The sequence below is a fragment of the Mesoplodon bidens genome (genome assembly GCF_964165515.1).
Source record: "Mesoplodon bidens genome assembly, contig: HAP1_SCAFFOLD_320, whole genome shotgun sequence".
Taxonomy (NCBI): Eukaryota; Metazoa; Chordata; class Mammalia; order Artiodactyla; family Ziphiidae; genus Mesoplodon; species Mesoplodon bidens.
This window is the reverse complement of record NW_027671880.1, coordinates 413,288-429,177: the sequence shown is the minus strand read 5'-3', so window position 1 is coordinate 429,177 and position 15,890 is coordinate 413,288.

The following is a 15,890-nucleotide window of genomic DNA, read 5'->3' as shown; positions in this document are numbered from 1 at the left end:
GTACAGCCGCTATGGAGAACGGTATGGAGGTTCCTTAAAAAACTACAAATAGAACTACCATATGACCCAGCAATCCCACTACTGGGCATATACCCTGAGAAGACCATAATTCAAAAGGAGACATGTACCAAAATGTTCATAGCAGCCCTATTTACAATAGCCCGGAGATGGAAACAACCTAAGTGTCCATCATCGGATGAATGGATAAAGAAGATGAGGCACATATATACAATGGAATATTACTCAGCCATATAAAGAAATGAAATTGAGCTATTTGTAATGAGGTGGATAGACCTAGAGTCTGTCATACAGAGTGAAGTAAGTCAGAAAGAGAAAGACAAATACTGTATGCTAACACATGTATATGGAATTTAAGATAAAAAAATGTCATGAAGAACATAGGGGTAAGACAGGAATAAAGACACAGACCTACTAGAGAATGGACTTGAGGATATGGGGAGGGGGAAGGGTAAGCTGTGACAAAGTGAAAGCGCGGCATGGACATATATACACTACCAAACGTAAGGTATAGAGCTAGTGGGAAGCAGCCGCATAGCACAGGGAGATCAGCTCGGTGCTTTGTGACCGCCTGGAGGGGTGGGATAGGGAGGGTGGGAGGGAGACACAAAAGGGAGGGGATATGGAAACATATGTATATGTATAACTGATTAAATTTGTTATTAAAAAAAACTGATGAATTACTAGAAACAACCTTTTCAGAACTCTGGAAATTAACTAAAGGTATACAAGTTGTGAAACATTTATTCAAGAAAAACTACTGAGCCTCGGTAAGAACAATAGGTTCTGTGACATTTTAACTTGGAACTTGTTCCATCCTCACTTTCCCTGACTCCGCAACATGGTATTATAGGCCTTGCTGGTGCCAGAAGGGATTGATATGATTTGGAGTTCCAAGGAAAATCTCCATGTCCACAGCTCTGTTCAAAACAATAGTGCTTGGTAGCAAACAGTCAAAGGCCAACATGGAAGCTGCCTAAGGCTGTAATAACAATTGAGGCAAGCAAGAGACCAGCCAAACCTTTAAAATGGAGGGAATAAGACAGTTGAAATAAGGATATGAAAACTCTGACTTTTTCCTGCTGATTTGGAACGCTGTGCACATGGGTAGGCCCTACATTTACACACAGGAAACACCAGAGAGGACCCCAGTCTACTGTTCATATCTGACTGACATTTAGACCCTGTGCAAGCAAGAAGTGAAAGCCCAGGCAGACTTGTTAACTCCCTGAATTTTGAATGCATTTCCTAACCCATACATAGATCACCTTTGCACAGAATGGAAGCCTAACCAACTCAAAGTGATAGAGTAGGGTAATTAAATGGTTAATTTGAATATCCCACTGGAGGATTGAAGACAGAGAGAGAATTTTAAGGGAGTCTGCAAGACTGTTGTAAGCTAATGACCATGCAAGAAAAGAATCCAGTAACCTAGCAACAATCTACACTCCTTGAAGGAAGACCAGGCACATTCAAGCACCAGGCACATTCAAGCCACAAGTCCTGATAATTAAAAAGCAAGACAGTAGATATGGGTTCTGAATCTTGTTACATGAATTCAGGGAGTTAATCGTTCTTGAAGAGTAGCATTTCTGCATGTAGCCAAGGCAGGAATATAGGTGAAAGGGGAAAAAAAACTAGGTGAAAGGGGACATTATACTGAAACCTGATATGAAGTACCATATTTTAGTATATGTCACCACCCCTCTGCTAATATACATATGTTTAACTAGTACCATGACAGTCCCATTTAGACCATATAGGGCCAAAGGAGGAACTAATGATGTAAGCCTTGATAGCTACCACAAAATGAGGAAGAAGGTGGTCTTCTCCCCTCCCCACTTTTTCTTTGATTATAAAAACATAGCCTGCTTTGTTCTTGGGGCTGCTGTGCTCCCTTGCCTGCCCATTTGTCAAGCATCCTATGCTAATAAGCTCACTCTTTGCCAAACATTTTGCCTCACACTGAATTCTTTCTGCATTGAGAAAAAAGAACCTGAGCTTCAATAAGTCCTGACACCAGGTGAGCAGTTTCAATTAAAAGACAGTGGGTTTGAGTCCTCTCCTCATGGGTTCAAGTCCCTATCTGAGTTTTGGTTGAGTTCAAGTCACATTCAAGAAGGAGTGTGGTTTCAGCAGCATTCAATCTGACTGACTACTAAGCTATGCTGACCCAAGGTAATCCCTAGGAAGCCAGAAATGACAACAACCCCAGGAGGTGGTATCAGAACAATATATTATCTAAAATGTCCAGTTGTCAACAACAAAAATAAGACGTGCAGATAAACTGGAAAGTGTGGCTATACACAGGATAAAAAGGCAGTCAATAGAAACTGTCCCTAAGGAAGCCCAGATATTGGGTACAATTCATAGAGACATCAAATAAGTATTAGAAATATGTTTAAGTGAAACCATATTTAAAGAGTTAAATGAAAGCTTGACAAAAAATTCACACACACACACACGACCAAATAGAAATTCTGGAGTTGAGAAGTAAAATAACTGAAATGAAAATTTTACTAGAGGGGCTCAACAGCACAATTGAGGCTGCAGAAGAAAGGATCAGCTGAATTTGGTGTAGATCAATGTAGATTATTCAGTCTAAAGAACAGAAAGTTAAGGGATGAAAAAAAAATAATGAATGGAGTCTCAGAGACTTGTAGGATACCATTCAGCATATCAACCAACGTGTAATGAAAGTCCCAGAGGAGAAGCAAGAGAAAAAAGGGCAGAAAAAATATTTGAAGAAATAGTGGTTGTAATTTCTCAATCTGATGAAAAACATTAATCTACACACCCAAGAGTCAATGAAATTCAAAGAGGATATAATCAATGTTACAACACTTTGACACATCACTGTCAGACTGCCAAAGGACAAAGAGAGAATCTTGAAAGTGTGTGGAGTATCTTTTGATGTGCTTCTCAGTCATTTGTATATCTTCCTTGGAAAAAATGTCTATTCAGATCCTTCACCCATTTTTTAATTGGGTTATTTGCCTTTTTATTATTGAGTTGTAAGAGTTCTTTACATATTCTATATACAATGCCCTTATCAGATATATGATCTACCAATATCTTCTTCCATTCTGAGATTGCCTTTTCACTTTCTTGATAGTGTCCTTTGAAGCACAAATGCTTTTAGGTTTGATGAAGCCCAATTTATTTTCTTTTATTGCTTATTCTTTTGATATCATGTCTAAGGATATAATGCCAAATCTGAGATCCTGAAGATATACCCCCATGTTTTCTTTTAAGAGTGTTATAGATTTAGCTCTTAGCATTTAGGTCTTTGATACATTTTGTGTTAATTTTTGTATAAGTTATGAGGTAAAGGTCCAATTTTATTCTTTTACATGTGGTAATCTAGTTGTTCCAACATCACTTATTGAAAAAATTACTCTTTCTCTATTGAATGGCCTTGATGCCCTTGTCAAAAATCAGTTGAGTATGGACCTATGAGTTTCTGAATGCTCAGTTCTATTCTACTGTTTTAGATATCTACCTGTATGCCTTTACCCTTCCCCCATCTTCATTACCATTGCTTTGTAGTAAGTTTTATATGGAGAAATATGGATCCTCCAACTTTTTTTTCAGGCTTGTTTTGGCTATTCAAGGTCCCTTGCAATTCTACATGAATTATAGGATCAGCCTGTCAGTTTCTACAAAGAAGCCAGCTGGGATTTTGATGCGGATTCCATTGCATCATTAGATTAATTTGGGGAGTACTGTCATCTTAACAATACTGTTCATCTTCTGATGAACATGGGATATTTTTCCATTTATTTAGACCCTCTAATTTCTTTCAATGATATTTTGTTATTTTCAGTATACAAGTCTTCCACAAAAACTGTGCAATTTGCACCTAAGAATTTGATTCCTTTCAATGTTATCATAAATTGAATTGTTTTCTTATTTTCATTGTTAGATTATTCATTTAACGTGTATAGAAATACAATTGATTTTTATTTATTGATCTTGTATCCTATGACCTTGCTGGACTCATTTATTAGTTTTAATAACGCTTTATTGGATTCCTTGAGATTTTCTGTACATAATTTCATGTCATCTGTGAATGGATATAGTTCTACTTCTTCTTATTCAATACAGATGCCTTTTATAACTTTTCCCTGTCTAAATTGCCCTGACTAGAACATTCAGTACAATGTTGAAGGAAAATGATGTGCACAGACATCCTTGTCTTGTTCCTGACATTAGGTAGAAATCATCCAGTCATTTACCATTCAGGATCATGTTAACCATGAATTTTCATAGGTGCTCTTTATCAGGCTGAGGATGTTTCCCTGTATTCGTAGTTTCCTTCTATTTATTTATTTATTTATTTATTTATTTATTTATTTATTTATTTATGGCTGCATTTGTTCTTCATTGCTGCTCATGGGCTTTCTCTAGTTGTGGCGAGTAGGGGCTACTCTTCGCTGTGGTGTGCAGGCTTCTCATTGTGGTGTCTTCTCTTGTTGTGGAGCATGGGCTCTAGGCACATGACCTTCAGTAGTTGTGGCTCACGGGCTCTAGAACGCAGGCTCAATAGTTATGGTGCATGAGCTTAGTTGCTCCACAGCATGTGGGATCTTCCTGGACCAGGACTGGAACCCATATCTCCTGCATTGGCAGGCAGATTTTTAACCACTGCACCACAATGGAAGCTGTATTCATAGATTCTTGAGTGCTTTTATCACATTGAATTTTGTCAAATGCCTGTGTCTACTGAAATGATTAAGTGGTTTTTATCCTTTATTCTATTGATATGATGCATACCCTTTTCTCCTCAAATAATTTTAAAAACAACTGCATAAAACAATAATTATAGTGCTCACTTCAGCAGCACGTATCCTGAAACGATTATAAAACATTGTTGGGCTCATAATGTTAAAGATATACTTTACATGAAAATAGCACAAAGGGGGGAGTAGGAAGAGAAACATATTTGAACAGTTTCTGTGTAATATTGGAATTAAGTTAACATTAATCTGAAATTGTTTTTTAACTTAAAATGCATATTTTATTCCTCACTTGAAAATATCTGTTTAACACAAAAGAAGAAAGTAAAAGAGGACAGAGGCACAAAAAAAGATATGAGATATATCCAAAACAAATAACAGGAACACCCCACCCCCACCTCAGTCAAAGCCTCCGCCAGGCAGCACAGGTCCTGGTGACCTGCGTGCTGCCCCCGACAAAGCCTCCTTTGGCCATGCAGGCCCCAGTGGGCTGTGAGCCATCCCCCTCCAAAGCCTCCTTTGGCCATGCAGGTCTCAGTGGGTTGTGCCGCCCCTGTGGCCATGCCCATGGGAGCCTGCACCCCAGATGGCTTACACTAGCACACATGCTCCAGGCCAGCTTCAGGAGCAGAAGCTGGTGAGAGGAACACACGCAGAGGTGGGTCCGACAAAGCAGGTCCAGAGACCTACCTAGAGGTCTTTCAGGGCCTCCTGGGGAGTCAGGGGTTGACTGTAGCTCTCTGTGGGGGCAAGGACAATAATAGCGGAGGCACCAGGGAAATTTTTACATTTTAATTTTTTTTTATCTTTTAATTTTATTTTTTAATTTTATTTTTAAAATATATTTATTTCTAATTTTTTGAACATAATCATATAACGCTTTTAATAAAGGCAAATAATATAAGACAACAGGAGCAAGATAATTCAAAGAAACATCTAGGAACAAGCTTCCCAATGTCCTTATTTGCCTGAAGACATGATTCATCATCTCTGAATGAAACTGCTGTTATTTGTGCTGATGTACATGTGCTTGTAGAAACTTGGTTTCAGGAGAGGTCAGGCAGAAGTTTCCTACAGAGTCTAGTCACCTAGTGAAGATAGGATATCTAACTGATTACCTCAAGTGAAAATTATCAATAAACAAATTAGGCATACGTTCCAATCAGGAATTCTTTTTTTTTTTTACAAATTTATTACAACTTTATTGGAGTATAATTGCTTCACAATGGTGCATTAGATTCTGCTTTATAACAAAGTGAATCAGTTATACATATACATATGTTCCCATATCCCTTCCCTCTTGCATCTCCCTCCCTCCCAACCTCCCTATCCCACCCCTCCAGGTGGTCACAAGGCACGGAGCTGATCTCCCTGTGCTATGTGGCTGCTTCCCACTAGCTATCTACCTTACGTTTGGTAGTGTATATATGTCCATGCCACTCTCTTGCTTTGTCCCAGCTTACACTTCCCCCTCCCCATATCCTCAAGTCAGTTCTCAAGTAGGTCTGTGTCTTTATTCCTGTCTTACTCCTAGGTTCTTCATGACATTTTTTTCTTAAATTCCATATATATGTGTTAGCATACGGTATTTGTCTTTCTCTTTATGACTTACTTTACTCTGTATGACAGACTCTAGGTCTATCCACCTCATTGCAAATAGCTCAATTTCATTTCTTTTTATGGCTGAGTAATATCCCATTGTATATATGTACCACATCTTCTTTATCCATTCATTGGATGATGGACCCTTAGGTTGTATCCATCTCTGGGCTACTGTAAATAGAGCTGCAATGAACATTTTGGTGCATGACTCTTTTTGAATTATGGTTTTCTCAGGGTATATGCCCAGTAGTGGGATTGCTGGGTCATATGGTAGTTCTACTTGTAGTTTTTTAAGGAACCTCCATACTGTTCTCCATAGTGGCTTTACCAATTCACATTCCCACCAGCAGTGCAAGAGTGTTCCCTCTTCTCCACACCCTCTCCAGCATTTATTGTTTCTAGATGTTTTGATGATGGCCATTCTGACTGGTGTGAGATGATATCTCATTGTACTTTTGACTTGCATTTCTCTAATGATTAATGATGTAGAGCATTCTTTCATGTGTTTGTTGGCAGTCTGTATATCTTCTTTGGATAAATGTCTATTTAGGTCTTCCGCCCATTTTTGGATGGGGTTGTTTGTTTTTTTGTTATTGAGCTGCATGAGCTGCTTATAAATTTTGGAGATTAATCCTTTGTCAGTTGCTTCATTTGCAAATATTTTCTCCCATTCTGAGGGTTGTCTTTTGGTCTTGTTTATGGTTTCCTTTGCTCTGCAAAAGCTTTGAAGTTCCATTAGGTCCCATTTGTTTATTTTTGTTTTTATTTCCATTTCTCTAGGAGCTGGTTCAAAAAGGATCTTGCTGTGATTTATGTCTTAGAGTGTTCTGCCTATGTTTTCCTCTACGAGTTTGATAGTTTCTGGCCTTACATTTAGAACTTTAATCCATTTTGAGCTTACTTTTGTGTATGGTGTTAGAGAGTTAAGTGTCAAGACACTTTTTAAGAGGGACCTCATAAAAATGGAAAAGGATTTATCATTTGACGTAGGTATTTTTTATGAAATTGCCATGACTATCTTTTGAAATGGATTTTATTACTTGAAAAACTTTTTCTTTACCTAGAGTTTGATGAAGAGATGCTAAGTAATACTGAAGAATTTATAGATAGTATTATGCGCTTCAACAAATCAAATTGGAAGGTCAATTCTCAGTTATCAATTTTATGCCAACACATGTTCACTATAGTGGGTCATAATGCTGATTATGAGAGTCTTTTTTCACTAAAGAATAGTAGTGGACAAAAGAATGAAATAAGGGACTTCCCTGGCCGTCCAGTGGTTAAGACTTCCCCTTGCTATTCAGGGGTTGCAAGTTCAATCCTTGGTCGGGGAGCTATGATCCCACATGCCTTGCAGCCAAAAAAAAAACAAAAACAGAAGCAGTATTGTAACAAATTCAATAAAGACTTTAAAAATAGTCCACATTAAAAAAACTTTAAAAAAATGAAAGTTTATGTACAATTTAAATGGAACACAGATTATAACTGCATTAAATGTCTAAGCAAATTCTACAAAACCAGGAACTGTTGAGATCCAAACCATCAGGGAAACATAATTAAAGAGATGTAATTTAGATATGTAGACTTTGTTTCAGATAAACAATAAATTATTTTGTAGTAGAAGTATGTCCCATGTAATGTTTCTTTTATTTTAATATATGTAGTTGATTCTCGTTATTTGCAGGAATTAGGTTTTATAACGTTGCTGAAAACACTGAATTGGTGACTAGTTACTCATCACTCCTAGGAGAAATAAGGTTGGGTTTCTGTGAGCCTCTGGTTCACAATACTTTCATCAGCCAATCAGCCCATAATTTTTGAAATGTGGTTTTCTGTTTACAAATACCTCATCTAGGGCTTCCCTGGTGGCGTAGTGGTTGAGAGTCCGCCTGCCGATGCTGGGGACACGGGTTCATGCCCCGGTCCAGGAGGATCCCACATGCTGTGGAGCGGCTGGGCCCGTGAGCCGTGGCCGCTGTGTCTGCGCGTCCGGAGCCTGTGCTCCACAACGGGAGCGGCCACAACAGTGAGAGGCCGGCGTACCGCAAACACAAACAAACAAACAAACAAACCTTATCTAATAAACCTTGTTGATTCATTAACATTCACCTCATGACCAAAAGCACTATTACTCATGTCTGAATGAAGCTTATCTAACATTCATATTTTCTCCATAAGGTGCATGATAACTTTCTTGCTTTTAGAAACACTACATAGCACTTCAGCACCACACTTAGGGGCCATTTTAAACAGGGAAGTCACCAATAAAAAGCACAAAAATGTACTATTAAATAGACTGTGAAAAAGGCACTTCTTTTCAGTATGAGAACTGGAAAAGAAGGCAGAGCATTGCCTTGCTTGACTTCAGCTGGGAATGTACACATTGAGAAATTTTTTGCTGCTTTGCTCATGCCCATGAATAAGCATGAAGGCACTATGAGTATTGATTTGGGGGGTTACAAATAAATTTTAATGAGTAGCTGAATCCATCAATAATGAGGATTGGTTATATATAAGTATTAATTGGCATGACCTATTTCCACAATACATTTAGAAGAAAAGTTACAACATGAAACTTAACTAAAACTTTAGAAGCATTCCCTTTACAAACAGGAATAAGGCAAGGATGTCCCTTATTGTTGCTTCTAAGAGAGAGAAGGTGGTGAAACAGAATAAAGAACATAGCCCTTTGGGTCCAGGAAAAAACCCTCACTGGTGGTGAACTGGGATGAGGTTCAGATGGAAGTGAAACATCATCTTATGCAATAGCTGGAGGCACTTGAATAGTATGGGGACAATTGCAGTTGTAAGAGTTATTGAGTTGTCTGCCTTTGGTCAGTTGTTTTAAAAGCTCTGAAAATGGAAACTGAGAAGATCAGGTCAGCCAGCTGTCAACTTAAGGCACACTATTGACTCAGCTGTCTCCTGTAGCCACAGGGAAGACTGTGTTGAAAATTAGACCCAGGGCAACAAAGCTACAAAGTAAACTGAGTGCATAGCCTAAATGGTCTCCTAGGCTAAAGTTCAGAACTCTGAGAAGCACGTCTCTAGTGTATTTAATATATTGTCTTTCCAATCCACTCTCTAACATTTATTTAAATATATACGTATCCTCGAAAACATGTGGTGTAGTTGCAGTTTTTAAATATCTGCCTAAATGATATTGTTTTATAAATCACATTTTCTTCTTCATTCAGCATTAACTTTTTAGGTCTATTTATATTGCTATATGTCAATTTAGCATAAATTTAGCAAAATTGTTCATTGCTTTTAACTAATGTGTAGTATATATCCATTTTACTTATATCCATTCCCCTAGTTGAGTCCTAAGGAGATGAAAGCCAGTAAGAAATTATCTGTGATAAGAAATGATTGGGACCTTCAGAATTGTGAATTCTGATACAAAATTTCAGTTCTTTTTGTTTCTGTGCTGTACCCACCCTCTGGTATTCTCAAAATTTTAAGCCTATTCCTCATAAAAGGTACCTAGTCTTTGGAGAATCAAGGAGAAGACTGTGTCAATACTTGGTACAAAATGTTATGAAGCAAGGACAGCAACTGCAGATGAGATGGTATAAGGGAACTGAGGGATAGAGCCAGGAATGGGAATTTAGAGTGAGAGGTGACAGGAAGCCACCAGAGAAGTTAACACCTCTATAGAAATCATCAGAATACTCTGAAGGATACTGTACTTCCTACAATTACATGAAATAGGAGCTTGATATTTATACATTAAAATAAAAGGTAACCCCAGAAGATTTGGAGACAAATATATATTACATGTTTTCATATGCTTATGTAGGATTCTACAATATTCATAGGAAATTTAGAACTTAGGAATTTACTTAGGCAAATATATTTTCCCTTCAGTGGTTTCACTGGATGGCTGGTAGTTGAGACTATTGGTAGCAGGTGTTGAGAAACTAATTTATTAACCTAGTTCCAAAGCCCTTTCACTAGAGGTAGTGAAAATTGACAAGGAGATTGGAAAGATCAGCTTATCCTATTCCCAAAAGAACCTCTGAATTAAATCACTCCTGGCACCCCTCCATTCCCCACCTTTGATACACTGCAAAGTGCACTGTGTATCAGGGAATGTTTCTGGAACTGTTTGATGATTAGATCCTGCTTCATGGTGTGCTGTGTGACTCTCCTCACAACCAGTCTCAGGAAATATTGGAGAAACCTGGGATGTTATCCATCTTAGGCAGCATGGGATGCATGGGAGACCCTTTGTGACTTGCTGTTGAACAGTGAATAAGGCACCCTGGGACCTTTGATGACCTTGGTGTGCTGGAGATAAACTGAGTCATTGTTTCATCATGAGGAGCCCTTGATGATATATCACCTTGAAAAGTGCTTTTTTTAAGACGAACTCCTTTGATCTTGCTGAAAGATGAACTCAGCCTGGTTTCCCTAATGACTAAGTAAAGTAAGTTGCTTTGTACTTTGCTGTATGAGTTGAAGCAGCCAGTAGAACGGGTTAAACACAAGAGCTTTGGAGCAAGTAAGTCCTGAGATTGAATCTCGGTTCTGGTACTTGATAACTTGACTGCAAGCAAGTAACCAATGATCACTTTACAGTGTTGTTTAGATTATTAAATGAGATCATGTATACAAAGTAGTTAGCACATCATGAGTATTTAATTGATAGCTAAAAACACAAAAAATCTAATTAAATACAGATTGGTAATTATCAGTAATAGCAACTTAGAAATTATAAACCCATAAAGGTTTATACCTTTGTAAAGATTTCTCCATATAGCTGACAGTCTTTTGTTAAACGTAATTTACACAACAATTTAGACTTTTACTCTGGAACTCTGCTTTCAGAGATGACTGTTTCCTATATCTGAAGTTAAACTTGTAGAATGTCTGGGCTAGAATATATGATAAGAATATTCCTCTGGTTGCTCTTCAAAGCTAAGATTTTCTTTATATATGGTTTAACTTAAGGATTTCTTAGACATACTTGTTCTTGTGTTAAGACAAAGTTACCAGATTAGACAGTTTTTAGGGTGTTAGTAGTAGATTCTGAGAAATTAGACAGACTTTTTATTAAATCCTCTGATACAAGGTATTCATTTTCCAGGTAACTGACTTAATAGAAAGGGTTAAGGTGCCAGGTAAGATTATTAAGCCAACTGGCCCAGGGATTCTGGGAGTAAATTTCAACCTTTGATTTAATCCAACTTAACCCAACTGAGCAAAACAACCAAAAGCAGCTTCCATAAACAACCTAAAAATATGTACTGGGTTGTACCACTGAGATACCAAAGAGAGTATAAATCAAGTCCTTGTCTCCAGTCAAAGCACATAAGCCACAGAGAGTAAATAGGAGCACCATACATGTCGACCTCCTCCTGATCATGACACACTTTCAAATATTAGACCTTAATATTTAAGTGGCAGACAAACTTGAATATTCAAAATGACACTAAAATAAGATAGCAGCAACTACAAAGCAGACTCCACTACTGGGTAACGTTGTTTTGTGATGTCTATAAATCCCTCTGTAGGGGGCCTTTCCACTTGGCTGTCTTTTAACTTTATATTGTGGTTAGAGCAAAACTGTGCACTGTCCTGAACACATTCTCTTTTAGCCTCACAAGACAAAGATCCTTCATGTGCCAGGAAAAACGGGGAACTTTTCTTTGCTGCCAGCTTAATTTATGCCTCTATATGCCTCAAGCTGAGTCCCACTTTACCTCGCAAGATGGCCCAGTCTACTCAGATAAACATTCCAACTGATAGATGTCCCTGAAATAGTAGGTGTAATCAATTGTAGAACCAATACATTTCACACTATGGGCAAAATTGGTCATCATATTTTGGTGGTTCCAGGCACACCAGTGTGCCTTGGCCAACTGATTAAGGACCTCATCTCTAACCAGAGTAGTCAAGAGCAGGGAGATGGGTGGGAACTCATGTAGTCAGAGATAGCATCTTAGAGACAGACCTCAAAGGATGGGTAAGATTTACAATTGTAGATGCATAAATGGTGGCTATTCCAGGTGAGGAGAATAACGTCTGTTTCATTTACAGCATAAAGGATTTTCACTTCCAATTTTCCAATTATCTTTTCAACTTCACTTCTTCACTTCTTAACATGGGGTACAATCTCCATAACAATTCAATTTATCCAAAGTAGGTGGCACAAGTTTTCTACAATATTAGATCATGAAATGACAGGGCCCTCCTTTCACCTAACAAGGTACAAGGTACAAACCCACATGCTATTGGATTTATGCCTGCAAGAGTCCAACCGTGCCCTCCCAAATCTGATTTCTGACTCTCTCTTTTATCCATTGAATGTTTGTCAGAACACAAAATCCCCTTGACACTTTTCAGGACCAACCCTACCTGACTCCTTCCCAGCATTTGTCACTGTCAGCCTTTCCCTCATTTAAACCCTTCTCTCGCTTACTCTGACACCAAACTCTTGGTTCTCCTCTCCTTCTGATCATTCCTTCTCAGGCTCTTTTCCTCTGTCCCTTAAGTGCTCCCCAGGGCTCAGATTTTGGCCCTCTTCCCTCTTCTCACTCTACACGCTCACAAAGGGAAACTGTCTGGGGATCCTTAGAACTGTGAAATACCTTATTTGAGGTAAGCAAGCCCCTTAACGGGGCTCACTAGCTCTCAGACATTACTCTGCATTGGTTAAATAAAACTGACTCACAGGAATAAATAATGGGGAAAAGTTTGTTAGGGAAACTTCCAGCTACCGAATCTGCCCAGGAGGCAGGGACCACAACAGGAAAAATTTTGTAAGGAGTCTCAACTGAAACTTATTTTTTTGTTTTTATCAGGAACACAGGCCTTAAAAAGATAAGCACCTCTGAGCTTGTTTCCTAAGACATCTTATTTATCAGAATCCATTTTTAGACAGGACGTTCCAAGCGGGCTGGACTACACAATCGCGTTCACTGAGCTAACCCCAGCACCAGCCTGGGCCTAGCACCGAGCCGGTTAGGGGTTTGTCTATTGCACGGTGGCTCTGCCTGACAGTTCAGCCGTGCTGCGGCCCACTGGGGCGGGAGAGCAGGGAAAGGAGCTAAGGTTGGCTCTGCTGAGAGGTGCTGCACTCAGAATAACTCCTCGAGTAGCAGCAGACACCTGCCACAGGCTTAAGTCGTCTCCTCCTGACTTCACCCAGGTTCTCCTGCAACGAAAACAATCTAAGGAGTCGCCTCAGCCACAGCACATCTCGGGGCCGGGACTGCTCTGCCCACGCAGCAGCGCGGTGGAGGGCCGGGTGCGGCCCTGACGTCACACTTGGCCCCGCCCCTTAGGGGAGGGGCGTGAGCGCGGGAGCTCTGTTACATAGGCGCCTTCGTCCTATATAAGTGGCGCTAGAGGCCGACGGTGGGGTTTTGGGGAGATGGTTTTGCCGCCATTTTGTAGGGTGTTTGTTGCAGCGACAGGGAGAGAAGACGGCGGTTTGGTGACAGTTTACCAAAGGGCCTTTTGCTTTTGAGGAGGTAAGGTTTCGGATAGGGTGTTCTGGGCTGGGCGGTTTCCCAGTCTTTTAGGTTTCGAAAGCTAGGTGTCAGAAAAACGACGGGATTCGGGCCCTCGGCGACCGGGGTTTCTTCGGGGCACAGCTCTGCTCGTGGCATTTGAAACCTAAAGTTGCCCCGGTGTCATGGTAGATTTAAAATCCAAGGGCGGAAAGGCCTCGGCTCTGCCGTTGACTCGTCTCAGAGAGGCCAGGCCACTCATATCACGGCTCCTTAGGCCCATGACCCGTCCCGCCGATCAGAGTGAGACCCTGCAAGAGCCTCCTGGGGCAAGTGTTGTCCTAGATCAAGCCTTACTCTGGGTCCCTGGCCTCGGTCGTTTGTAGCATTCTGGGATTTTCCGAGGTCAGACTTCTGCCTCTGAGTGCGCCAAAGGCCCTGGCCAGGTGCCCTGGTGGAGAGGCAGGGGGTGGGGACTGGGCGTCCGAGGAACTGCTAGTTTGCAAGTCCAGGTGGTGGAATTTAGCTCGTGCTTGTGAGAGGTCAATACGGAGAGGCTCATCTTTTGTGCAAACTGTTTTTTTCCTAAAGTGGAGCATAGTATTGTTGCATCAGATGTGCATTTCTGATACTTTTGGATCACCCTGTCCTTGATTACTTAAGTAACCATGAAATGCTTATACTATTCTTAGGAAACAGCGCTCCAAACTGACCACGTCAACCACCTGGTCTTATTTTATAGGTATCTTTGTATGATTGTGCTCCATACATACACCCACAGGCTTCTTGTTATCCATTACATACAGTACTCTTGGAGCCATCTAATCATAACTTTAACCTATATAGATATTTTTATATAGATAACGTCAAATTGTTGGGTAATATAGGATGTTAAAGGGCAGTAGAGAATCAGGTTTCTAAGATGGATATAAACATCTGATGTTTATTGTATCTGATGTTTTTATTGAAGGACGTCCAATGATTCTAACATGTAGGATTCTTTGTTAATAAGAAATAGTGTGATAATTCTAGATAGTTTTTCTTTTTTTGTATGCGAAGGAACCTAATCTGTATAACCTGGATCTGGGATTCTTCTCTTGGCCCCCTGAGAAAATATCTCTGAACAGTAGTGGTGGTGGTGGGGGGACAGCTTCCTAACAGCTGAATTAAATTTAAAGTAATGAACTTGGCTAGAGAAATAAAAACCTTTGGCTCTCCTAAGATGCTTATTTTAATACTTGCATATTGATAACTGTGGTTATTTAAGAATTCTGCCTTGGTGAGCTAGTTATGGCCTACTGATAGTAGAAGGAAAAAAACAAAACTGAAGCAGACACACGTGTTTTGCAAGAAATGCATTATAATAATCATAGTAATAAACCTCAGTCATCAGATGTTGTAATTTTGCTTGCTATGATTTAAGAATGCTTAACTAAACATTTTTAAAGAGTTCCTATGTGGTTAAAATATAATTTGGGTAATTGAAGGGTTAGAAGAATTCCACTAGAAATATAATTTTTTTGATGGCTTTTCTGATGGTCTTTTGGCTCAGGTTAATTTGTAATGTCATTTATTTCAGTTTCCCATATTCAAATGACTATGTAAATCAGAATGCTCACTTATCAATTTCCAGTGAGAACCCTGACTAGAGTTTTAGGATTTTTGTTGGACCTAAGAATCAACAAGAGAAGTGAGTTAAAAGATCTAAATATTTGGTGGCTTCGGTCCCTGATGGCATGATACCTACATTTTCTTAGGGAATACCTCCCAGGAGATGCCTCATTTTAAAGTCTTTTAATTCATTTGAAATCTTTTAAATTTTTTACTTGAATTTGTTTGCTTGTTACTGAGTCATTTGGGCTAACTGAAGGAGGTTAACTAAGTTGGTTTTGCTCCATTTTACCTGTTTTCAGCTCCTTGCTGAGTTGTGAACCTCACCCTCTTCAACAGTTTGGACATCACTGTTAAAAACTTGACTGCTTTGTGAAAGAATTAAGATTTGAAGAGGCAGAATGGGATGACATTGTTAGAACACAGATCCTGATCCTGAATGGAACCTGTGAGGATGTAG